The sequence below is a fragment of the Canis aureus genome, chromosome 5, assembly GCF_053574225.1.
Source record: "Canis aureus isolate CA01 chromosome 5, VMU_Caureus_v.1.0, whole genome shotgun sequence".
NCBI lineage: Eukaryota > Metazoa > Chordata > Mammalia > Carnivora > Canidae > Canis > Canis aureus.
Window position 1 is genome coordinate 28,331,627 of NC_135615.1, and position 24,775 is coordinate 28,356,401.

A 24,775-nucleotide genomic window follows, 5' to 3' on the forward strand; every position below is an offset into this window, starting at 1 on the left:
TTCCCTTTATTGGCAAGACGTTACTGGTTATTGTTTAAACCTCTCCCCAGATTTGCTGGCCCTCTTTCATCTCTCCTGGCTTGGCATCTCTAGCACCCTGATGCAGGTGGTAGGGCTGTCCAGAACTTCTTTTATGTCCCAGTGGGGAGATGGAAATTAGGTGAGAGCATATCAAACCAGGTAATCAGCACCGACTACCCCAAAGCCTCCCTATGTAAGCCTGATTTAATCATCTAGCACCATTAGAATATCTGTTATGATATTTTCAGCACAGATCATAGAAAGCCACGTGACAAAATGGCTTCGATAACAAAGACATTTATTGTTTCACATAATTGCAAGTTCAGAGAGTGAAAGGAGGGCTCCAGGCAAAGTCTGATCACCAACACAAGAATGTCAACAAACTCTATGTTTCTTTCTCTTTCCTCCCCGCCTCCCTCAACACCAACTTCATCTTAACGGTGATTGCCCCGTAGTCATCCGATGGTGTCAGTGAAATTGGAGCTGTGAGCTCTGTTGTTCATGTCTAGTAAGACAGAGAGACAAGGGTCTACCTCAAGCACTGAGTATAAGTCTTTTCCTCCATTTGTCAGGTGGGCTCCAATCACAGACCTCGATCAATAAGAGAAGCCAAAGGAAGGAATCCCTGACTTGTTGCCCCAGATCAGGCATGATCTACTCCCACAGTGGAGAATGAAGTTATCTGCTCCTTTGTCATCTGAGGGAGGGGTAAACACATAAATAATTAGGATCTTTATAAGGAATACAGGGGAATAGGTGTTGGGTGGGTAACCAAGAATTTCCACTCCACAAAGTAATAATAAAATTCACTGTTGAATTATTAAAATGGCATTCCCATGTTTAATCTACCTCTACTCCCTTTAATCAAAGCATTCGTGTCAGGTGATTATTAGAATAAAAATTGTGAAGACAGTAGGCAAAGAGATTTTCCCATAATTGTTTTTATTTCTCTTAAGACAGCATTATTTTAATTTAAAATCAAACACCAAGATGTTTCAACTTTTTATACAAAACATATGAAAGGTGATGGGAGTTCCCACAAAACCAAGTTTTATTAAGAGAAAGCAATTCAGGACATGGATATATTTCATTTTCCTAAAAAGAGAAGAAAATTTAACGTAGTAGATTCATCTGATAAGGAAGAAATATGTAGAATAAAATAGATAGCATGAAACAATGGGAAAAACCTCAAGCTGGAAATTGGAGGATCTCTGCTTTTGACCCACACAGCCACGAAAATATTGTGTCCGTATAAGTCATTTAAGAATGGAAATAAATTGAAGGTTGCAAGCTGGCATCCCACAAGCCAAATCCGAATGTATGGTGAATTTTTAGAGGGGGCAGTAGGTACCATTTACTGTCTAGCTGTATCTGACATAGTCCTACTGTTGGGAGCCCCTAACAGAGCTCCTGAGAGTAAGCACAACCAATCAATAAATTCCAACAAATTCAGGAATTATATACAATAGTTCAGAGTCATATACAGTGAAAATAGGCTTAGAAGTTATTCCCAGAGTAGGCAGCTGGGTGGCTCAGTGAATGAGCACCTGCCTTTGGCTCAGATCATGTCCCCGGGGTCCTGGGATTGAGTCCCACATCAGGCTCCTTGCAGGGAGCCTGCTTCTCCCTCTGCCTGTGTCTCTGCCTCTCCTTCTGTATTTCTAATAAATAAATAAATACATAAATACATAAATAATCTTTTTTAAAAAAGTTATCCCCAGAGCCTACAAAGACCCATTATATTATCAACATAGCAAAAAATAAATGTCTTCATTCAGAATTATTGTTTGCCAGGGATAGTTACAAGATAGTTTAGAGAACTCAAGTCAAAAAATATTTTTAATATCCTGTATTATATGACCCAGAGGGTAGTGTTTTAAAGAGATAATCCTTCAAAATGGTTACTGTCATATTTTAATTTCACAAAACCCATCCTTCCTTTCCTTTTAAGATTTATTTATTTAGAGAGAGAGAGCACGAGTGGGAGGGGCAGAGGGAGAGGGAGAGAGAATCTCAAGCAGACTCTGCACCAAGCACCCCAATGCAGGGCTTGATCCTGCTACCCTGAGATCATGACCTGAGCTGAAATCGAGTCAGACGTTCAACCAACTGAGCCACCCAAGTGACCCTGAAGTCTATCCTTAAGCGTCTACATATGCTGTAAAAGTAGAAATTACCTCTTCCATGGAATCAGAGGATTGGCTACTTATGCTCATAGATGCCACTTTAACTCAGTTTACTTGCAAAATAGCATCTGATTCAGTTTCACCAAGTGGCAGTGAAACCTTTGTCTGGCTGGGAAGCATTATCCTTTCAAAGAAGTGCTACCAGCCATAGAGCTCCTCTGTGCCCATGAAATGTCTTTCCCGATGCATGTGTCAGAGCCTATGCAAAAGTGCACATAATGCGTTTCCTATTCACTGCTCAGGACTCACTCATCAGCATTAAAAGTTTTTGGCACATATTGAACATTACATAATCATATGTCAGTACAGAAGCTTTTAGCATCTTGTCACTGTTCGTGGTGAGCCGTCCTCAATGTTGTAATATCATTGATATCTCCAGAAGATAACCCAAAGGTGTCTACTGGCTATATAATTTGTCAGACATTAATAAAGACTGGAACTATCAGAAAACATATAGTATTTTTATCATCTTTTCCTGATGGTGGTTTCGATAAAATTTAAAAGTAGCCTTGGGGGCCGTCACCTTAAGCGGGTGTTTGTTTGCTTTGTCAAAGACTTGCTAAGCTTTCTTACTGTATGGTCAGCTTCTGACATTTGCTTTCTCTTGCTGGGAAAACGTTGCTCTTTTCAGTGTGCTAATCATTGATCCCAGTGAGTGTGATGGAACTAACCTCAAGAAAATTTTCAGGAAAGTCCCAAGAAAACTTTGAAGAGTGTGCCTCCATTAGCAGATAACAGTTTCCAAAGATCCTAGGTAAATTGCTTTCTGAAAACCCTAGCAGTTTAAAAAAATTTTTTTTAATTTTTATTTATTTATGATAGTCACAGAGAGAGAGAGAGAGGCAGAGACATAGGCAGAGGGAGAAGCAGGCTCCATGCACCGGGAGCCCGACGTAGGATTCGATCCCGGGTCTCCAGGATCGCGCCCTGGGCCAAAGGCAGGCGCTAAACCGCTGCGCCACCCAGGGATCCCAAACCCTAGCAATTTAATTAAAAAATAGCACATAAATCCTGCATTAAACTTTTGTTACTTAAATGCAGTTGCTCTCTGCCAGAGCCTGAGGGTTTTCCCAAATGGTGATTAGGAAAATGAACAAAAGTGATCTGTTTGACCACATTAATTGATCTGTAGTGTGGAATTTCAGAAATCTTTTACTGAATTAATTATCTAATTTTAAAACTAACCTGATGAAATAATTTAGGGAAAAAAAAAACCCACAACCTTACTGGGTCCTTTAAATAAATATTTCAAAGCTCTCAAACATCTGGCTCACTTGCCCTTTATAGTAGGATTTTCAACATGGCATTGTTGTATAATGCATCCATTCCAGTCAACTGAGTCTACTGTCAAGACGTGTATCTTCACCTTCCCTCCTCTTTGCCTTTGTCCACCATGCATCTTGGCCTGAGGTGCTTTCATTTTTCTTCATGCTTTTCTTGGCTAAGCTCAAGTCATGCTTCCCCCATGAAATTTTTGCCAACAACCTCCACTCTGAACCCCATAGTACTTGTCATCCATTCCACACATTGTACGATCTCTTGGATTATTGCTATCACTTCATATCTCTACTACTATTCTTTAATTGATCTCACGTAGATTTTTCTGCTCCCAGAGATGTTGTGTATTTGTCTTTATGTCTATCTAGAGACTGATGAAATGTCTGGTATGTGGCCATATAACATCACTTATACTGATATGAAGAGTTGAACTGATGTAGTTAAATCATTTAATCTGAATACAAAGATAAAGAATGAACTGTCAGGCAATAGTTGTGAGATAACTAATGCACATCTGTGGTCCAGGAACCTGAAATAGATTTCTGAATCTGCCACTTAGGCAACAGTGACTTACCTTGGACAAGTCATTTCATTTCCAGCATCATGTTTCCCATTTGTCAAGTTGGAAGAATAATAATGATTCCCAGAAAAAAAGCTTCTGCATGGTGAAGGAAACAGTCAACAAAACTAAAAGGCATGAATGGAGAAGATAGATGCAAGTGACATATCAGATAAAGGGTTAGTATCCACAATATATAAAGAACTGATAAAACTCAACACTTAAAAAAAACAAATAATCCAATTAAAAATAGGCAGAAGACATGAATAGATATTTCTCCAAAGAAGATATCCAGATGTCCAACAGATACATGAAAAGATGTCCACCATCACTTACCATCAGGAGAATGCAAATCAAAACTATAATGAGATGTACCTTGCACCTGTCAGAATGGCTAAAAACACAAGAAACAATAGATGTTGGCAAGAATGTGGAGAAAGGGGAACCCTCTTGCACAATTGGTGGGAATACAAACTGAGACAGCCACTGTGGAAAACAGTATAGAGGTTCCTCAAAAAGTCAAAAATAGAACTACCCAACAATCCAGCAATTTCACTACTGGCTATTTACCCAAAAAAATACAAAACACTAATTCCAAGGGACAAATGCACCCTTGTGTTTATAGCAGCATTATGTATAATAGTTAAGATATAGAAGCAACCAAGTGTCCATCAATAGATGAATGGATAAAGAAGATGTGATATATGCATATAATGAAATATTATTCAGCCATTTAAAAAAATGAAATTTTGCCCTTTGCAATGACATGGATAGAACTAGAGTATAAGGCCAAGTGAAATAGTCAGAGAAAGACAAATACCATATTATTTCACTCATATGTGGAATTTAAGAAACAAAACACAAAAGGAAAAGGGGAAAAGAGAGACAAACCATGAACAAACTAGGGAACAAACTAATGATTACCAGAAGAGAGGTAGGAGAGGTATGGTGAGGAGATGGGTGAAATAGGTGATGGGGATTAAGGAGTGAAGTTGTTGTGATGAGCCCTGGGTGATTAAAATAAAAACTTAAAACAAAGTGACAAAGTGACTTTCTTATCTATTTCATTAGATCACTGTGAGAGCCAAATGATGTAACGTCTTTCAAAGTGTTTGTACCAAGTTAATTACCTTACAAATATGAACGTTCGTTGTTAGTCAAAAGAAACACTACCGAATGTAGTGAAGAGCTCCTAAAATTCTCAACACTGCTGTTAGTCTTAAGGTATATTGCGATCAACTTTACATAGTGCCATAGATCAGGTTGTTCTTCTCATTTAACAAATGAAAGCTTGAAGTGTTCTAGAAGCTAGTGATTGATGTAAAATGAATGACAGCACCCAAATGAGATACCTTTCTTGTTCTAGTCAGTAGCTGTGAATCCAGTGATCACCATGACTTCTTTCTAAATGTTTCTTTAAGCACACTGAAAGTTCTGAATCTTAGGGATACATCTAAAGCAACACTCTGAAAAGACCAGTCTCTCCTCTCTACAGTTCCTGGCACCCTACATCAGTATATATAACATCCCCGAATCCATAATGGGACTCCATACCCTTTCTGTCTTCCGGTATTCTTCTCTGGACTTTTTCCGAAGGTCCAGATCCCTGCCATTTCTTCATTGCTAACTTCCTCTGACACAGTTCCATTTGGATGTCTCACAAGAATCTCACATTGAAGAAAACCAAATCTGACTTGTCATCTCTTCCCTCTCGCCCTTTCCATCCTGAAAATGGCAACTCTTTCTCTGTTGTCTATCTCAGAACGTGTACAACCATCCACACTGACCAAAACTAAAAACTGGGAAGTCATCCCTAGCCTCCCTCTTCCTGAAGACTTACTAATTCCTGTTAATTCTGCCTCTGTCCCATCTCATCAGCTCCTAGACTTCCGTGAATCTGCATGTCCAAGACCTGGGGTTAGCTGTCCATTGCTTTCAATTATCACCACAGTCTTCTAACTGTATTTTTGTCCCTCCAACTCATTGTTCATTCTATGACCAGAATAATCCCTTTAATATATGAATCAAATCCTGTCAAACCCTTTAAACCCAGTGACAATCTCAGTGCCTGCCCCTCATTTCCATCCAGCAGGGGAATATAAGATGAACCATGCATCCAACTCCTTCACATCCAGGCAGGGCCTCCCTCACCCGGATCATACCCCTCCTTCCTTCAAGTCTCACCATAGATGCCAATGTCCCCCGGAAAATCTATTAACTCTCTTCTGAAAAGGGACTAGGAGCACCCTACACTTACCCACGTGAGCATTTTCCACCCAACAGCATTCTCACTGTTCTGTAATCACCTTCTGCTTGCCTGCACAACCCAGTAGCTTGAAACCTCCTTCAGAACAGGACCAATCTTTCACCAAGTTGTTTCAGTTACTCTTGTCCCCTGAGCCCAACCATGGTATCTGGTATATGATATGCTCTCAATAAAGAAACAAAACAAAACAAAACAAAACAAAAACACAAGTTCACTCTCTTCCTCTCTGCATACTTTTCTTCTTCCTGAAATATTTTACCTCTTCTGTTCTGTTGGATATTATGAATCATGTTTATTTCAGGACATTTTCTTAAGTGCTTCTGCTCTAGTCAGTCCTTACTCTGCATCCCTTTTCAATACATCTATTAAGGATTGTGCATAGTTCTTACTTTTTGGAAAGTTGTAGATAAATTGTGAGGTCGAAGCACATGTATAAAGCAACTCCCAACGTCCACCACGAACTCCTTGGGTAGACAGTCTTCTTAAAGCTTCGGTTCTCGCTGACCACCTACATTCAGCGGCATTCAGATGCTACTCATGAAAGGCTATTTGGGATGTGCCGTCATCCCATCTAGTGTTTATAACTCAAGCTCCTGTCAATCATGCATCACTGTGCATCTTTCTGCATTCATTCTCACATGACACTGACAGACTCTGTTATAGTTCCATCTAGCAACGAACTGGAGTGTTCGGTTGACAGGGATGCAGAGTGTAATGTGCCCAACTAGGAGCCAAGCAGGACTTTGAGATCAAAGATGCACTTTCTCTCTAATCCAGGCCCATACGTTGTATGTTGGACAAGCCATTTTCAATACTTGAGGGTTTTCACCTATTAGGGGAAGGATTTGTAAGATCCCTACGGTTTTACAAAAAAGTAGTAATAACCAAAACAAATGATAGATCTGACGGCCAATCAGTGATGATCAAAATTGACCATACTGTAAAAGATAAAAGTCTCTAAGAGGTTTGCAACACGTTTTGAAAGAACAAGGGTAAAAAGGATAGAACTAGAGCATCAGATATTTAGTTTTACATTAGCACGAATTTTTTTAGGTAATAATCATTCCAGCATTTCCCAAGTAGAAGAAATTTCAATGGCACTCACCAAACTAGCACAGTCTTCCAAGAAAGAAGAAGGACCAGAATCAAATAGAAAGCAAATAAATATTCAAACCCACAGCAAACCTTTCAGTGAAAGTATTCCTATTTCATTGTTCATTTTTTATTAAATCCCTACTTAAGGGATGCCTGGGTGGCTCAGTGGTTGAGTGTCTGCTTTCAGCTCAGGGTGTGATCCCAGAGTCCAGGGATCGAGTCCCACATTGGGCTCCCTGCATGGAACCTGCTTCTCTCTGCCTATGTCTCTGCCTCTCTCTCTCTCTGTGTGTGTCTCTCATGAATAAATAAATAAAATCTTTTTCATAAATAAATAAATAAATCCCTATTTAATTTGTTTAAACTATTCCAGGCAAAATGCACAGGAACTGAGCTAACAGGTATATGAGAAAAGAGGTAGTAAGCAGATAAGGAGGCTGACCTGAAAAATCTGTGAAGCTAACTCTATTTTTCTTTTGATTTTGTGCAGATAGTCACTGACTTCACCACAAAATCAGATGGCGCAGTTTGTGCTTCCAATGTTCTTTTGTTCCAACATAACTATCTACACCAACATCAGAATTGCCATTGTGACAAGAAGATTATTTTTGTCATACTTTATTAATGATATTTCAGTAAGAATCCAGCTGGTAAAAATGTGTGTGTGCATGCATATATATATATATCATATGTATGAATATGAATATGTTTTTTAAATTACAAGATAAAGGGACACATGGGTGGCTCATTCCATTGGGCATCTGCCTTCGGCTCAGGTCATGATTCCAGGGCCCTGAGATCGAGCCCCACGTTGGGCTCTCTGCTCAGCGGGAAGCCTGCTTCTCCCTCTCCCTCTGCTGCTCCCGCTACTTGTACTCTCTCTCTCCCTCTTTGTCAAGTAAATAAATAAAATATTTTTTTAAAAAATACTAAAATAAAATGTTACAAGATTAAGTATTTAGCCGCTTAAAACCTACCAAGGCTTATGAATCCTAAATCATATTGATTTCCCTTTTTTTCATATATGGGGATATAACAATGGTCATATTATTCCCACTTTTTTTTTTTAATTTTATTTATGATAGTCACAGAGAGAGAGAGAGAGAGAGAGGCAGAGACACAGGCAGAGGGAGAAGCAGGCTCCATGCACCGGGAGCCCGACGTGGGATTCGATCCCGGGTCTCCAGGATCGCGCCCTGGGCCAAAGGCAGGCGCCAAACCGCTGCGCCACCCAGGGATCCCTATTCCCACTTTTAATCTACATAGTATTCATTTATGCTGTAATACTGATGTTAGTTTACCTATTTCCTAATTTGGAGATGTTTTGATAGTTTAAAATATGAGGGTCTTATAGATAGTGCTGCTGCAAATATCTTTACTCAAATTTCTCTTTCATTTACATGCCTTACAATTGAATGACTGGCTCTAGGTCTAGAAAAATATTACATTATTACTCTTATTACATCATCCTGGGTTTGTGAACAGCAAGAGCAAACCAATTTATAAATGCCACCAATGTATGACTATACATTCCCTTCTAGTCCAGCCCTCAGTAATTTTTTTAAAATATGTCCCTTTGGGATGCCTGGGTAGCTCAGTGGTTGAGCGTCTGCCTTTGGCTCAGGGCATGATCCTGAGGTCCCGGGATCTTAAATTAAAAAAAAAAAATATATATATATATATATATATATATATATATATATATATATATCCCTTTGTTTCTTAGGTCAATTGGCATATGAAGATACCTAAAATCTGCATAATTTTTCAGTTACTTTAGTGGTTTTTTTTTAAGATTTTATTTATTTATGCATGAGAGACACAGAGAGAGACAGAGACACAGGCAGAGGGAGAAGCAGGCTCCATGCAGGGAGCCCGACGTGGGACTCGATCTCAGGACCCCGGGATCACACCCTGAGCCGAAGGCAGACACTCAACCGCTGAGCCACTGAGGCATCCCTATTTTTTATTTTATTTTATTTTTTTAAGATTTTATTTATTTATTTATTCATAGAGACAGAGAGAGAGAGAGGCAGAGACACAGGCAGAGGAGAAGCAGGCATCATACAGAGAAAGCCTGATGTGGGACTCGATCCAGGGTCTCCAGGATCACGCCCTGGGCGGCAGGCAGCGCTAAACCGCTGCGCCACCAGGGCTGCCCCCTATTTTTTATTTTAAATAAATTTAAATAAATTCAATTTGCCAACATATAGTATGATACCCAGTGCTCATCTCATCATATGCCCTCCTTAATGCCCGTCACCCAGTTACCCCCTGCCCGCGCCCCCTCCTCTACTTTACTGTTAATGACAATACATATTGTCACCATGATCCTTTACTACTTCATCCACACAATGCAAATCTATGGACCTCAGCTGTGTGTGCCAAGTGTGATGTGAAGACTGAAGATCATGAAGAGGAACAGGAAGCCATCTCTGCCCCCCCAGCGCCCCCCCCCCCAGATACAAAGATACAAATATAAAAGCAAAGTAACCCAAACAATACTGTTACATCCATACAATGGACTACTATGTGACAATAGAAGGCAACAAACTGACACATGCAACAAAGTGGAAGAATTTCAAAAGCAGGTCTCTAAGTGAAAGAAGGCAGTCTAGAAAGCCCTATACTGTGACTCCACTTACGTGATTTTCTGGAACAGGCCAAAGCATATTAACAGGAAACAGATGGGTGGTCACCAGGAAGCAGGTCAGAGAGAGAGGACTGAAGGAAAGGCTGGGTGAAGGAAGCATTCGGGATCTTGACTACAATGGGGATTGTACGGCCACCTTCCATGGTCAAATGTGTGCACCTGTGCTCCTGAAGAGGCTGCATTCTACTTAATATGAATAATAGTTCAACACACCTGACTTTAAAAAGAGCCAATTGCCACCGTCTAGAGTATTGAGTAAAAGTAATGTTTCTTGGGTCAGGCTGCTGGAATTCGTACTTCTATATCCCTTCCTGACTCTGTCACCCTATGTACTTTCTTAACCTCTCTGTGCTCCACCTTGCCAATTTTTAGGTCGTTAAACCCCCTGGTGGAGCTATTAGAAAAGATAATCAATGCCAAGCATCTAGGATACTGAAAAAGATCAATAGCTATTTTTTTCTTATTTAAGTATAACAACATCCTAGTATATAATGACCACTGCGAAACAGGTAAGTGGCCAGAAAACCCAATATGGGAAAGAAGGAACACAAATACCCATTAGTTACAGAAAAAAATAGCTTTTGGCTACCTACGGACCAGAGAAATAAATATTAAACACAAATACCACTTTTGCTTGCAAAACATGCAGTTTTCCTTTTTCCCTCATTACTACTATTATTTATTTTTATCTTAAGAATGAGACCCACAGGAGGTGGAGCTACTGAAACAAGTACTATCATGTTCCTGGTAGACATGCAAATAGATATTTCTTTACAGAAAGCAATGTGGCATTGGGACCAAGGGTCTGAAAGTATTAAAACTCTTCAATCTAATCATTTTGATTTTAAAAATGTTTCCTAAAAAAAAAAAAAAATGTTTCCTATGAAAACATAAATAAAGCTCAGAGGGATTTATGGGCAAAGTCAACTATTGTAATATATTTATAAAAGAAAAAGGATGGCCACGCCCTAACAGAGAAATTAATTTTGAAATCTGCATACTGCTACAGAAACACACACACACACACACACACACACAAATATGTTTGCAGAAATTAGTAATAGGGCACAGGAAGAAATGCAGCCAAAACACAAACTTTTTGGAAGACTCAAGATCTGGCTTCTGAAGGAAAAGCAAAGTTTCTCATGTGGGAAAAAATTACACAGAGAATTACATTCTCTGTGCCAGAGGACACTTTAAATGTCCTGGGAAGACCAAACCTCCCAGAATAATTAGAATATGGGGTTCACAGGAAGAAGTGATAAGATACCAAATAAAAAAATCAGCCATCACAAGTTTCTAAAAGATCACTATGTCATGCTCACAAGCCTAGACTCTATTTGGAAAATGCAAACCATTAGAGCTTTAAAAAAAAAAAAAAAAAAGACTTAACACAATTGTTTTACTTTAGAAAGACACCCCTGGTGAGTAGGGTCATTCCATTTTCCTCTTTTGGATATTTAGCAAATAAAATCAGATATTTTTTTCAAAAGCTTAAAAATCAATAGCAAGAGATAGCTCCCAAGTTCAGCACACCAGATAAGGGATTTCAAGTGCAGCAAGATTCACTGTGATTTCAAACATCTCATTAGGGACTCACAAATGCTTGTTGAATCCATTATTTTCATAGGAAGGCAAGCCCATTATTGCCATCACCTGTTTTTTTCGTTGTTTGCGTTGGATGATTTTCTAACGAAGGCTTGTTTCCTCAACTTTGATCTTTTCTCTCTCTCTCTCCTTTTTTCCTACCTTCTGGGCTGTTTTGCCCCACTTTTAGAACACAGTTTAGCTCCTGGGTATTTTTCAAACTTGATTTTTTTATATTCTTGATAGGTTAATCAGCTAATGCTTGTGCCGTTTGGAATCCTAAATCAGCAATCCAGGTAAGGTGAGTTATTCCCCCTTTGCTTCTCAATCTCTGAGTCATCTTTTGCAAAATGGTAGGCACTGCTTCCAAACAGCAGTCAAGGCTTGGAGTGGTTACACCCTGAACAAAATACCATCTCCTTGGCCAAACTTTTATCAGAAGGCGTTGCAGAAACTCATTAAGTCACTTGAGTCAAAGATCCAGGTGAGTCATTCCGAACCTCCACCCAGTTCAACTTTTCCCTCTGGTAACAATTAATTATATTTTTCCCTTTTCCTACTCCCACCTCCACCAACATTCAATCACATCTTCCACATGGCCACACACACTCACTCTGAGTTTACAAGCTCATATAAGGTTCACTTGCTTGGCACTCACAGGAGAGAGATAAGAAATAAAACATCTACAGCTTTTCTACTGAGTGTCTGGCAGTAGGGGGGAAAAAGCTAAAAACTTAGTCCCAAAAGTCATATAACTTAATCTTAAACAGTATTCGCTGTTTGACTTCACATTTTAACGTTCTAATGAACGTAAGGCCAACACTCTACATGGAAATATACAAGTGAAAGAATCCTCTCTTCTTAATTATTCAAGTAATTAACATAGTTTGTGCAGTCAGACCCAGTCTGGGTGGAGGATCAATGAATCTCAGATGTGCAAAAAAGTACTCACAGAAAGTGTATGGGTTCTGCAGTTAATCGAACTGGGTTTGAATACCAGCTCTCTCATTTCCCAGCCGTGTGACTTTAAACAAGTCATTCCATCTCAGAGAGACATGAGTTCATCTATCGGACTAATACCTATCTCAGATGGTTGCCTTGGGGACTCATTGTAATAACATATTTAATGCTAAGCAGATTGGCTATTCCTTGGGGGGTAATAATGCAACAATAATAAACAATAATAATAATAAACACCGTGCTAAGCATTCTATCTAAATTAACTCAATCCTCTCAATGACCTCATGAGGGAGATACAGTTGTCCCTTCAACAATACAGGCTTAGGGATGCTGACCCCTGGCACAGTCAAAACAATCCATGTATAACTTTTGACTCCTCCCCCAAAAACCTAATAGCCTCCTATTGATCAGGAGCCTTATTGACAACATAAACAGTTGGCTAACACATATTTTATATATTGTGTATGTTATATACTGTATTCACCCAATAAAGTAAGCTAGAGAAAAAAAGTTATTGAGAAAAATCATAAGGAAGACAAAATACACAACAGTGCTGTACTGTGTAAGTGGACCCATGCACTTCAAACCCGTGTCATTCAAGGGTCAACCCATACTAACAACATGCCATGTTACATAAGGGGAAACTGAACCTCAGAAATGTGAATTTCCTTATTGAAGATCATAAAGATATGAACTGAGTTGCATAAATCAGATTCAAATCCAGAACCTATGCATTAAACCACAATGCCTCTGAATGCATTCCCCTCTCTCCTTAAAGATTAAGAAGAGGGTTAGCTGACAATCTCAAAAATTCAAAGTCATCTTGAGAGTTGGTAATTGAGTTGGAAGCAAGGACCTATCAATCTAAGTCTCTAATTCCATTCTTGTATATTTCCCTAAGAAGCAAAACAAAGGTAAACAAAAGGCATAATAAAGATTCGGATAGGGAGGGACACCTGGGTGGCTCAGCAGTTGAGCATCTGCCTTCAGCTCAGGGTGTGATCCTGGGGTTCTGGGATGGAGTCCCACATCAGGCTCCCTGCAGAGGGTCTGCTTCTCCCTCTGCCTATGTCTCTGCCTCTCTCTCTCTCTCTCTCTCTGTGTGTGTCTCTCATGAATAAAAAAATAAAATATTTTTTTAAAAGACTTGGATTAAGGTAGTTGGTGGGTTTTGAATAAGAAACTAGAATGTTGCACTACCGCTTTGGATAATGAGGAGCCCAGTAACAGTGACTAATTAGTTGGTAATGACCTACCCTGAAATAGCCATGTCAGGTCCTTACCCCACTCAAGAGTCAGATCCATGAGGCTCTGGAAAGATTCCGTCTAAGGAGCTCATGGAGGAAACTATCTCTGCAGCTCACACTCTGGTCTGTTTTCTCCTCTTCTCATGGTAACATCTTACTGAGCTGCAGCCGGCCCCCAGCAACACTGTAAAAAGTAGGCAAACCTGGATTTTGGTGTTGTGTCCCTCTCTCCCTAGTGCCTCTCTCTCCTACTCACTGACCCTCTCCTGCCACCCCCCTCTGTTGGTGAAGTAACAAATCCCTCAAGAAAAGTGACTGTCAATAGAGTTGTCATGGTCTAGTTGGTGATGGAACCCCCAGAAGTCACCATGTGGAAACAGCTGCCCGCCCTCTCACCCACAAGACAGTATTATTTGTAGATCCGTCAAAGCCTTTCAAGCCTCCAACCCTTTTGGGGTCATGAACACCCTCAGCAAGTCATGCGTCATGCTTCCATCTCTAAATCCACAGCTATTTTCCCACACCTACCCAAACAGCTACACCAGCCTTGCAGTTCAAGACCAATGGCAGGGAGGACAGCACCGGCTGGAATTGAAGAGATGGGAGGTGTGGATTTCTTATCTGGGCTCCACCTGCTTCTGGCCCGAGGCAAGAGGAGTCTTGGAAACCATTCCAACCATTCCGGCTCTAATAAGGGAAGAGGCATTGTAGGTCAGGGAGATGAAGTAAAAAGAGACTCCCTTTCCTTAACTGAACGAACCAGCAATGGGCCTACAAGGTGTCAGGACAGCCATTATTATCTGTCACAGGGAAAATTTTAGTAGCATGACAATGACCATTATAGTTCACATTTGTTGGAGTGCTTACCATGCCGGGCATTCTTTAAAACTCCTGCGTGGAGGACCTCACTTACTACCCTCACTACAGTCCTCTGAGGTTGGCACTGTCACCCCATCCCCATACAGATGTGAACACAGGTGGAGAACGGTTGAGCAATCCTTCTGCCACTTGATGGCAAGTAAGGGAGACAGGATAGTAACCCAGCAGTCTGCAGCCAGAGCCCTTGTTCCCAACTCCTTATCCACGAATAATCAAAGCCGGGATTGGTAAGCTTTTCCCCAGATGAGTCAGAGAGTAACTATTTTAGGCTTTGCAGCCCATGTGATTTCCATCGCAGCTACGGTTTCTCCCATCATGAACTAAATGCAGCTATCGACTAATTTAAACCAATGGGCTTTGCTGCATTTCCATAAAACTTTATTTATGAACAAGGAAATTTGAATTTCATACCATTTCCTGTGTCATGAAACAGTCTTCTTTTGACTTTTGGTATCCCTCCCAACCAATTAAATAGGTATAAACCATTCTAGGCTCACAGGCCATAGGAAAACCAGCAGCAGGCCAGATTTGGTCCACAGGCCACGCTTTGTGGATCCCTGATCAAAAAGTTTGAAAGAAAATTAAAACAGAGATAGTTGGAGAGAAATGTGAATCATGTTATTTTTTTTGCCACTTTCACCTTTTATTTATTTCCATCTGAAGGTTATTTCCATCGTTCCTTTTCTTCTCATTGGAACCCACGCAGCCCAACTGCGGAATCTGGTTCGGATCTCCATCCACATTTAATAAGCTGTGTGGCCTTGGGCGGTGAACATAACCCTTAAGTCACAGCTTCCTCGTTTTATTAACAGTAGTTATGTCACGGGTTTGGTTGTTGCAGGTATTCAATTACATCATGCATGCCAAGCAATCATCCAGTCCTCAGCACATTGTAAACTCTCAATAAATGTTAACTCTTATTACTACTGGTATCATTACCATTACTGCTATTATTATCAACACCATCATCACCCCAGGTGAGAAAATGAACATAGCACCTCCCTTGCACTTCACCTCTGCAACTCTCTGTTGACTGAGGTTCTACCTTGGAGGTGAGTTTTAAAAAGTCCTCTAGGGGCCTGGGTGGCTTGTCAGTTCAGCCTCTGCCTTGGGTTCAGGTCCTGATCCCAGGGTCCTGGGATGGAGCCAAGAGTGGGGAGTCCAGAGTGGGGCTTCCTGCCTCTACCTTTCCCTCTGCCCCACCCCTTCTTGTGCTCTCTTTCCAGTGCTTTCTCTCCCAAAACAATAAATAAAATCTTTAAAAAAAATCCTCTAAATATCCTCCCCATTCTCCTTGCCGTATCACACCCCAAACACAGCCCCCCACACACACACACACACATTTCTATATTGCACCAGATTCTCAACATTCTAGAAAAGAAAATCTTGCTGTTTGTCTTGAGCTCAGTCCCCTGCAGTAAGTATCCAGCTGCGTTCTAATCTGTAACTAGTGACCAACCTTTTGCTTGTCTGTCTTTGACTGTTTGGTGATTGCTTGCAAGTTCATGGGTCATAAGAACAAGGAGCCACAAAACCTTCATAATGAACCTCTGGGAATTAGAACAAGCATAATTTTTATCTTTTTTGATCAGGTCATATGTGTGCGGAATGCTACACCGGGACGGTAGGGAAGGTAACCCATCTACTGAAGCATGTTGCTCAAACCGCCTCATTCTCTGATATTTACTGAACATTTGCTGTGTCCCTGGCACTGTGAAGTTCTCAAATAATTTCTGTTAGAGCGACAGATGAAATGCACAAATAGGATGCTAATGAAGACGTGGAAGTTACCACTCTCATTGTGTGGGCCAAGGAAAATCATGACTCTGCTGTAAGTCCCATCGTCTCATTATCTCAGACTCACTGCTTTCTTCTCAAAAGACTTGTGGGCAGGTAGCACCAGTAAAGTTCATCATTTATCAGCTGGCAAATCAGCTGAGCATGACTTGGTTATCTGATTCTCTATTTCAGAGGACTGATGGGTTATGTTCTCAGAAGGGCATGACAATTCATCAGGAAAAAGAGTGAGCTCGGGTTCCCAGAAAATGCCTTACTCGTCATTTTGAGGTTTCCATATCACTGGAACCAAATGTTAGCCCTGGTGGTCTTGAATAGCAAGGAGGATCCTGGCCCTTTTTGAGAAAGAAATAGGCTCTTTGTAACTTTTAAAGTGTGTTGATATGAAATCACATAATCATAGCCCAGATAATTTTAGCAATTAGGCATCTGAGTTGGAAGTGTTTGCAGCAAGTTCAATCTCCAGCAGGTATTAGCAGACAAATGACCGACTTCCTTCTTAGGGCTGACCCCATGGATTCCAAAGGCCTCTCTCCCTTTTGTTTAGTGATGAGAGCTTTTCCTGCTTCCCAATACAGCTCCCAGTCTATGTGGGCCAAGTCTGTCGATTCAATGTTTTATTTTATTTCTTTCTGGAACCACAAAACCATTCAATGTATTGAAAACCTAATGGTGAACCTACTGGCCCAACTAGTTTCTTGATTCGGTTGTAAAATCAAACACTCTAAGGAGTGGACTGAGATATCATGGGACACAGAATTCTACCTCTTTCTTTCCCAGGAAATCAACCTCAGATGAAAATGTGAAGTAGGTAGAGTTTACCTCCACACACGGCCACCTCTGAGCCAACCTCCTCACTGCTACTTCCTTGGAAGTGCTCTCATGCTGCTTGATCCCTCTCAGTTAATACTACTAAAGAGTTGATGCTGGAGGATACATCCCCTCCAGTATGATGTAATATTTTATTCTTAAAAATTACAACACACACACAACACAAAGCAATAAATATCTCATAGTAGCATCTCACACACTTGTAATAAGATGACAGGGATAAAGCTTCCTAGTAGGACCCTTCCAGAACCTCTCCTCTCATACCAACAGACAGCCCATCCTCACTCCACCAACATGTGAGGGCTCATTTGTACTCTAAGTTCATAACCTGTTACCCAATTGGGGAGAGGGGCTTAATAAGAGAGATTCATGCTTGCTGAACAAAGGTTTATAAAATCTTATGAGAAATTAACAGATAGTAGAAATGCAACTCCTCATTCCTTGTCAGAAGATACCACGGATTGGAGAGAACATCTCTTTCTCCACCCTTCACCTGCCACCCCCCCCCCTGCCCACACACACACAAAGACTTTATGAAAGAGTAATGGGAATAGAGAATCCTGGTATAGAAAGGCAGCAAATGCACCTTTGTTTGTTCGGAAACACCCGTGTCTCTTACTTCAATATCAAGAACATTGTCTAAAGAATGATTGACATACGGTAGTCACTCAATCAGTATTTCTTAAATAACCAAAAATGTTACTAATTTATCCACTTTTTAATGCTTTATTTTTGTTCTGGGTCTTGTGAATTAAAGCCTAAAGAAATTCTTACTCAAAAAGGTTTATGTATTAGGAGCCAAGAAACAGTTCTCCTGTACATTGCTTCAAGCGCTTATATCCACTCTTATTTTCCCATCTGAAAAATATTTTTAAGTATAACTCTACCCAAAATAAATGAAAAGTTATATCCACACAAATACTTGTACACAAATGTTTATAATGGCCTTATTTGTAGTCCCCCAAAACTAGAAACCTTCCAAATGTCCCTCATATGCAGAATGGTAGCTACGCTAACTGTGGTACATCCAGGCAATGAACATTATTGATAAAAAGGAGCACACTACTAATACATGCAACCACACAGATGTAACCAAAAGCATTAAGCTACGTCAGAAAGAAGCCAAAGTTAAAAGGCTACATAGTATGATTCCACTGATATGACATTTTTGTCAAACCCAAACTGCAGAAACAGCACTGCTGGTGGTTAGGGCAGGAGGAGCAATTGACCGAGAAGTTATAGGGCGATCAGTGGGCATAATGGACTTGTTTTACCTCCTGCTTGTGATGGTGGTTAGTCAACTGAACACACTTGTGAAACCTCATGCAGAAGTGAAGACTAAAAAGGAGGAATTCATACTGTATGCCAATTACACCTTGATTTATAATAATGAAAGGAAAAATATAACAATGTTCTGCAGCTCAGTAAGATGGACAGATTTTTGCAGGCATTCTTTTTTGGTCCTGTTAAAATATACTCCCCCCCGCCCCTTTTATGAGCTTTAAATTTGGAGCCAGCAAAGGTGGCATCTGTTCTGGGAGATGAATACTCTGCAGATTCAGGTACCTTTGAAGGGATTTGTGTTAGGAGGCATTATTGAGGGGACCAAGGATCTAATATTGTAAGGACTTCTGGGTCCCCTAATATTCTGATCCACCATAATTACACTTTTCACCTGGCTAGAGTGTAATAAGGATAAATTAGTTAATGTGTGCAGAGGACTTTGACAATGAAAAGCACCAGATGCGTTCTAGAGCACCATTGTTAATGCTGAGACTGGACTGGAGATAAAAGCATTTTCAAAGACAGGACCTGGGCAGGGTTTTCTATCAATTTGTGTTGATTTTCCAACCAGCTCTCACACAACAATTACACAGTTCTGCAGCTTTGTACTGGAATGTAGACATCTCAAAGGGAAAAAAGCTCTGTACAAATGCTACAGAAACAATAGTCAGGTGACGGCTTGGCCAACTGGACATTTCAAAGCGAACAGCAAAGGTGTACAAGTAAATATCTTGGAAGTAAATAGAGCAGAACATATTAGGAATTACAGAACATCCCACCTTATGGAACAGATGAATGTTCCAAAGTACACTGTATACAAAGAACTATTCTACTAAACGTTTATTATGGAGAAATAAAGAATATCTTTATAAGTAATTCCATCTGAAAGAATGTGATGGTGAAGTTCAGAACTTGATAGATTAAATTCCTTACAGAAGGCCAAGGTCTTCTTGGAGAGGTCTGCAGCTGAAGATTGACGTGTCCAGATTCGGCATTCAGATCTCCTCCCTCAAACCCAGTGAGCACAGTGCACACGGCTAAGTGCAGTCTACAGATGATCCAATCCCTCAAGCCACACTTTTCCTTCCAAGTTGGACTTATTGTGTTGACTTTTTTTTTTTTTGACTCTCTTTATTTCCCCTGCTTCTTCCCTGATGGAAGTACAAAGTAACAGCAAAGACCTGGCCAGAAGCCAAAGAGTCTGAGGGAGAAGGAGGAGAAAAGGGAGGTTTGGTGAAACACCCAGTGAGATAGATATCCTGGCCTTGAGTCATTAGACTTTCCACTGTAAGAGAACAATAAATGAACCTGCAAGAAAGAGAACAAAGGGACAGCCCTCATTTTTTTTTACCTAAATATTGAATAAAATCATTGGAAGGATGGGTGTCTACACAATTCTGGTGGGCAACATGGAAGAGTGAAAAATTTTATGAGTCCGGGTATTATGAAATCTGAATTTTGCCATTAAATAGCTGGTGGACATTGTGCAAAGCTTATGGTCTCTCTGGACCTCGGTTTTTTCATTTGTGAAACTAGAATGTTTCATGAGATAATCTCTAGGATCTCTTTCAGTTCTAATGTCCAGAATCTGTTTGTTCCCCTTTAAGGTAAAATAACTATTTGTGAACCCAGAGATAACCCCGAGATTTGTCTCTCTCCATTCCTCAATTTTTGACATAAGCTGACAGCAAACAGCACCATTAGTGATACTGCAATTGTTAGTTCCTTTATTTATTTAGACCGGGAATCTCATATTGAGCCTTAACTACACCCACCATTCATTACAGAATTAACAGAATGAAAAAAAAGAAATGCTATATGCCTTCAGGGTGAGGAGACTCCTGTTAGGAGATTGTTCCATAGAGATGAGAATCGTGTAAAGGATGATTTGGAAGTGTTACATTTAGAAGAGTAGGTGATTCTGACAGCCTGGTGTCTGGCACTTGGATCTGTCTCCCAGCTGAGTGCCCTTTGGACTCTTAGTCAGCTATGCAATGTAATGACTAAAGAGAAGAGTGATATTCTTTAGTGTTATGTAGCATAAGCTCCTTGAGAACACCAAGAGATCTGGAGGGAAGGAGAAATTGCAGTATTTCCTGGCTGACCTGACTACCTGGAAGCCACAACCAGGTAGCCAACCATCAGAGTAGGACCCATTCCAGCAAAGCACAACCTGAGTGGCAGTGACTCCAGGAGGCAAGGATTTCCAGTCAGGAACAGGCTGAAACTGGATGAATGTTACTGGTTCCCCAGCTGGAGCTTCCCTTGGAGGGAAGTCATATAGATAGGGGGCAGGTTGATATGAAATGTCCCTGGCAAGGTCCAGTTATAAGAGTGGTGAGAAGGATGGGAAATAATTGGTCCAGAGGGCTAACAAGGAAACAGGAGTGTGACCCAATAAAATTCAGGTTGTAGCTTTAATTCCCCCAGATTGCCAGAATACTATTATTTTCACAGAGAAAATCATAGGAAACAGGCAGCCCGGGGGGCTCAGCGGTTTAGCACCAACTTCAACCCGGGGTTTGATCCTGGAGACCCGGGATCGAGTCCTACGTCAGGCTCCCTTCATGGAGCCTGCTCCTCCCTCTGCCTGTGTCTTTGCCTCTGTGTGTGTGTATGTGTCTCTCATGAATAAATAAACAAATTTTTTAAAAAATCACAGGGAAGGAGCTACAATCATTCGTCTAATTCACTATGTAAGTGTTGCAGAGAAGTAGATATACTTCATGTAAGCAAATACTGAAAGAAAATCAAAGAATTTCTTCTCTGCTCTCAGTTGAAGGCTGAAACTGGATGAATGTTACTGGTTCCCCATAGAGAACATTCCTGGTCTCTATTGGGAACCGGGAGGCCCTTCTCAGACTCACTTTGCCCTTCTCCCAATTTTTAATTCCCTAATTTGGCTTCTGTCCACCTGTATCATCCAATGTTACAATACTACCTTGAAAAGTGTTTTTTTTTTTTTTCGTGTATATAGTGAAAAGAACCATCCTATTCAGTTACACATTTAGAGGACTGAGGATTTGAATAAACTTAGACCCTAACTTCAAAAATATTTTAAGTCAGGGGCACCTGGGTGGCTCAGTCGGCTAAGCATCCCACTCTCAGTTTTGGCTCAGGTTGTGATCTTAGCTCAGGTCGTGTCGGGCTCTGAGCTCAATGTGGAGGGATTCTCTCCTCCCTCTGCCCCCCCCCCCCCGCCCCATGCTCGAGCATTCTCTCTCTCTCTCTCTCCCAAATAAATAAATAAATCTTAAAAACATATATAATTTAAGTCATATTTTATATTTTACGGGATCTTATCAGGAAGAAATTTGATGCCTGCAAAATATAATTGCAGACTTACTTATTATAACAGAGCAAAGATTCATAGAAAAGATACTGAACTTGTTTACAAGGAAAATCAAATCATGAAATTAAGATTATCTTCCACACAGTTGGCATTATGTTGTTTTTAGAACTATAATTTCTCTCTCCTCCTCCCTCCCCCACTCCTCTGTCTCTACTTTTCCCTTTCCTTATCTCTAAGAAAACGTTTCCATAATATCATCTGACATTTTGTAGGGATTCTACGTCTTATCCACACCAGTGAAGTCTCCCATAGATTCTGAAGCATTTAAGTGGTCCAGATATAATTGGCATCCTTCCATTCCAGTCAACAGACTGCTGAAACTCAGGAGCTGGAGGGAAGTGCAGGTCAGATGTTCCTGCTCTTAATGATCCCCTAGTGAGGTCACCCATCCCTTCTCTCATTCATTTCATTTTTATTTTTTCTGTTCAATCTTTTTTTTCAACAAATGTTTTTGAGTCCACCTATTCATGAGATGAAATGCAAGGCACCTTATGACTTGCTCATGACTTTTATCATGCTCTACTCTATTATCTTAACTGTCCTTTATTAAGGCATTGCTATGTGCCAGGAACTGGACTGGACATTTCACATGTAGTGTGAAGTGTAGTCCATTCATCTAATCTTGACAGCAAATTTGTGAAGCCTGTATGCCTACCCTATTTGATAGATAAGGAAACAGGCTTAGAGGATTAAGTGACACCATGGTAGGTAGGAGAGATGTGTCTTCTTGATTCCAATGACTGTTATTTTTCTAGAACATCAGAGCTACTCTGATTGAAGCAGAGTTCAGAGATTCAGAGACCCCTCAGCTCATACCCCCACTCCTTGTGTAGCTGTGTGGATCTTCAGTGTTTCCCAATTTGAAAACCACTGCCCTACCATAACTCCTTTAATCTTAACTGCGTTAAGTTAAATCTTCTCAAAAATTAGAATAGTAGCTCATTAGTTGTATTATTTTCCATAGTGTCTTGCTCTAGGCCATGAACGGGGAGAGTACTCAGCAGAGAGGGGCTGAATTTTTCAGCTCTCCGTTTTAAGAACATTATGCCAGAGAATGACTGTCCTCCTTTATGAATTTCACAGCCACTGGGTTTGATGGCTGCTATCCACATGATGAGTGAATTCACTTTAGGTAAGACTTCAGGACATATTTTCTAGGAATAGGACTTCACAGCATCAGAAATTCCTAAAGGGCAAATCCCTTTGGTTTTTCTTTGTGTGTGTGATATCTCTAAGTAGAGTTTAGAAAGAACTATAGTAGAAACATCTAATTTCAATTGCTGTTTTTGCAAAGTATCCAGTGGGCCAGTGGAATACATGACTACCTATTTGGGAAGAGCAAACTGGTATTAGAAAACCAGTCAGGGACGCCTGGGTGGCTCAGAGGTTAAGCGTCTGCTTTTGGCCCAGGGCATGATCCTGGAGATCAAGAATCGAGTCTCACATTGGGCTCCCCGCATGGAGCCTGCTTCTCCCTCTGCCTATGTCTCTGCCTCTTTCTCTCTCTCTCTCTCTCTCTCTCTCTGTGTGTCTCATGAATAAATAAATAAAATCTTTAAAAAAAGAAAGAAAACCAGTCATCTGGATAAAGAGACATGAAAATTTTTACTCTGGTGGCTTCTGGGGATTGGGTGAATGGTCTGGGGCAAGCTGTGTAGGGCAGACATCTACCTTCACCTAGCACATAATCCAACTGTTGTCATGTGGAATGGCACATAGACAATTTCAGAGACTCAAATCTCCCTGGAGAACTCCTCAGAGAACTGTTACCCAGTTGCATTCCAAGGAACCCTGGCATCCCAAGATGGTAAGAGGCATAAATTTAGAAGAAAAAAAAAGATTCTATGGACAACCAATTTGGGGAAATATTTTCACTTACATCTGCTGTTAGACATTCTGGTCTAGGAGCATAGAAATACCCACAGGCCCACTTGAAGTTTGTTGATAAACCAGAGTAGAACAGGAGTTGGTAAACTTGGGCCAGAGGGCCAGATCCCCACTGTCTCATGTCATTATAAATAAAGTTTTATTGGAACATAGTCACACCCCTTCATTTGCAAATGGTCTTTGTCAGCTTTGTGGCTACAACTGCAGAGCTGAGTAGTTGTGGCAGCAATCGTGGCCTATAAAGCCTAAAACCTTACCATCTGGCCCTTTGCAGAAAATGTTTGTCTACCCCTGGTTGAAAGCATCTCATTTTTACTTAAACCATGTTTCACAAAAACTTGAATTTTAAAAACCATTACATCAACATTTCTACCTTCAATTTGTCTCTGAACTCCAAACTCTGATGCATATTTATTTGTCTTGGGTGCCTTGCCATATTTCCAATGTGAGAACCAATTCCCAAGGACTGTGGAAATAATCCTGATTTGTACAACCCATGAGTTCAGCCTGAATGAATGAACCAATACTTATCAGAGTTTTTTTCTCCTTTCCTATTTCTACTTTTGTTCAGATCTTTATTCCTTTCAGTGACATTCCCTACTCTTACCTTCCAAGGTTTTTCAGTTCAAAGAAACATTCTAAGGGACCCTAGCAATCACCACTAGTGCTGACACAAATAACAACTTTCACAGTCTTTAGCTCCATGTGGAGGGTGGCATGTTCACGTCACCACCCAATCCGGGCTCTATCTGCCAAGCTCAAATGGCCCTCTATTTAAATGTGCTAACTGTGACACCACTTTAGCAACATAAATAAGAGTTGAATCCCGACACAATTTGTCAATGAACTCCCTTGGGAACATCTTTCTGCAGAAGAAAGTCCCAGGACTGTTC

At 40.5% G+C, this 24,775-nt stretch overlaps 1 long non-coding RNA gene across 3 annotated transcripts; it reads right to left on the reverse strand.

Annotated features, from left to right (window-relative positions):
* Window positions 1–373: 373 nt before the first annotated feature.
* On the reverse strand, window positions 374–14,655 carry LOC144313367 (uncharacterized). Of its 3 annotated transcripts, XR_013379023.1 has the most exons (4): window positions 14,381–14,655; window positions 13,889–14,036; window positions 4,060–4,172; window positions 979–1,116 (listed from the first exon to the last, which is right to left on the reverse strand). It is a non-coding gene; the product is annotated as an uncharacterized LOC144313367 (long non-coding RNA). The 3 variants fall into 3 exon arrangements; XR_013379024.1 differs by lacking the exons at window positions 979–1,116; window positions 4,060–4,172 and adding an exon at window positions 374–718; XR_013379025.1 differs by lacking the exon at window positions 4,060–4,172 and having other exon boundaries at window positions 977–1,116.
* Window positions 14,656–24,775: the final 10,120 nt, after the last annotated feature.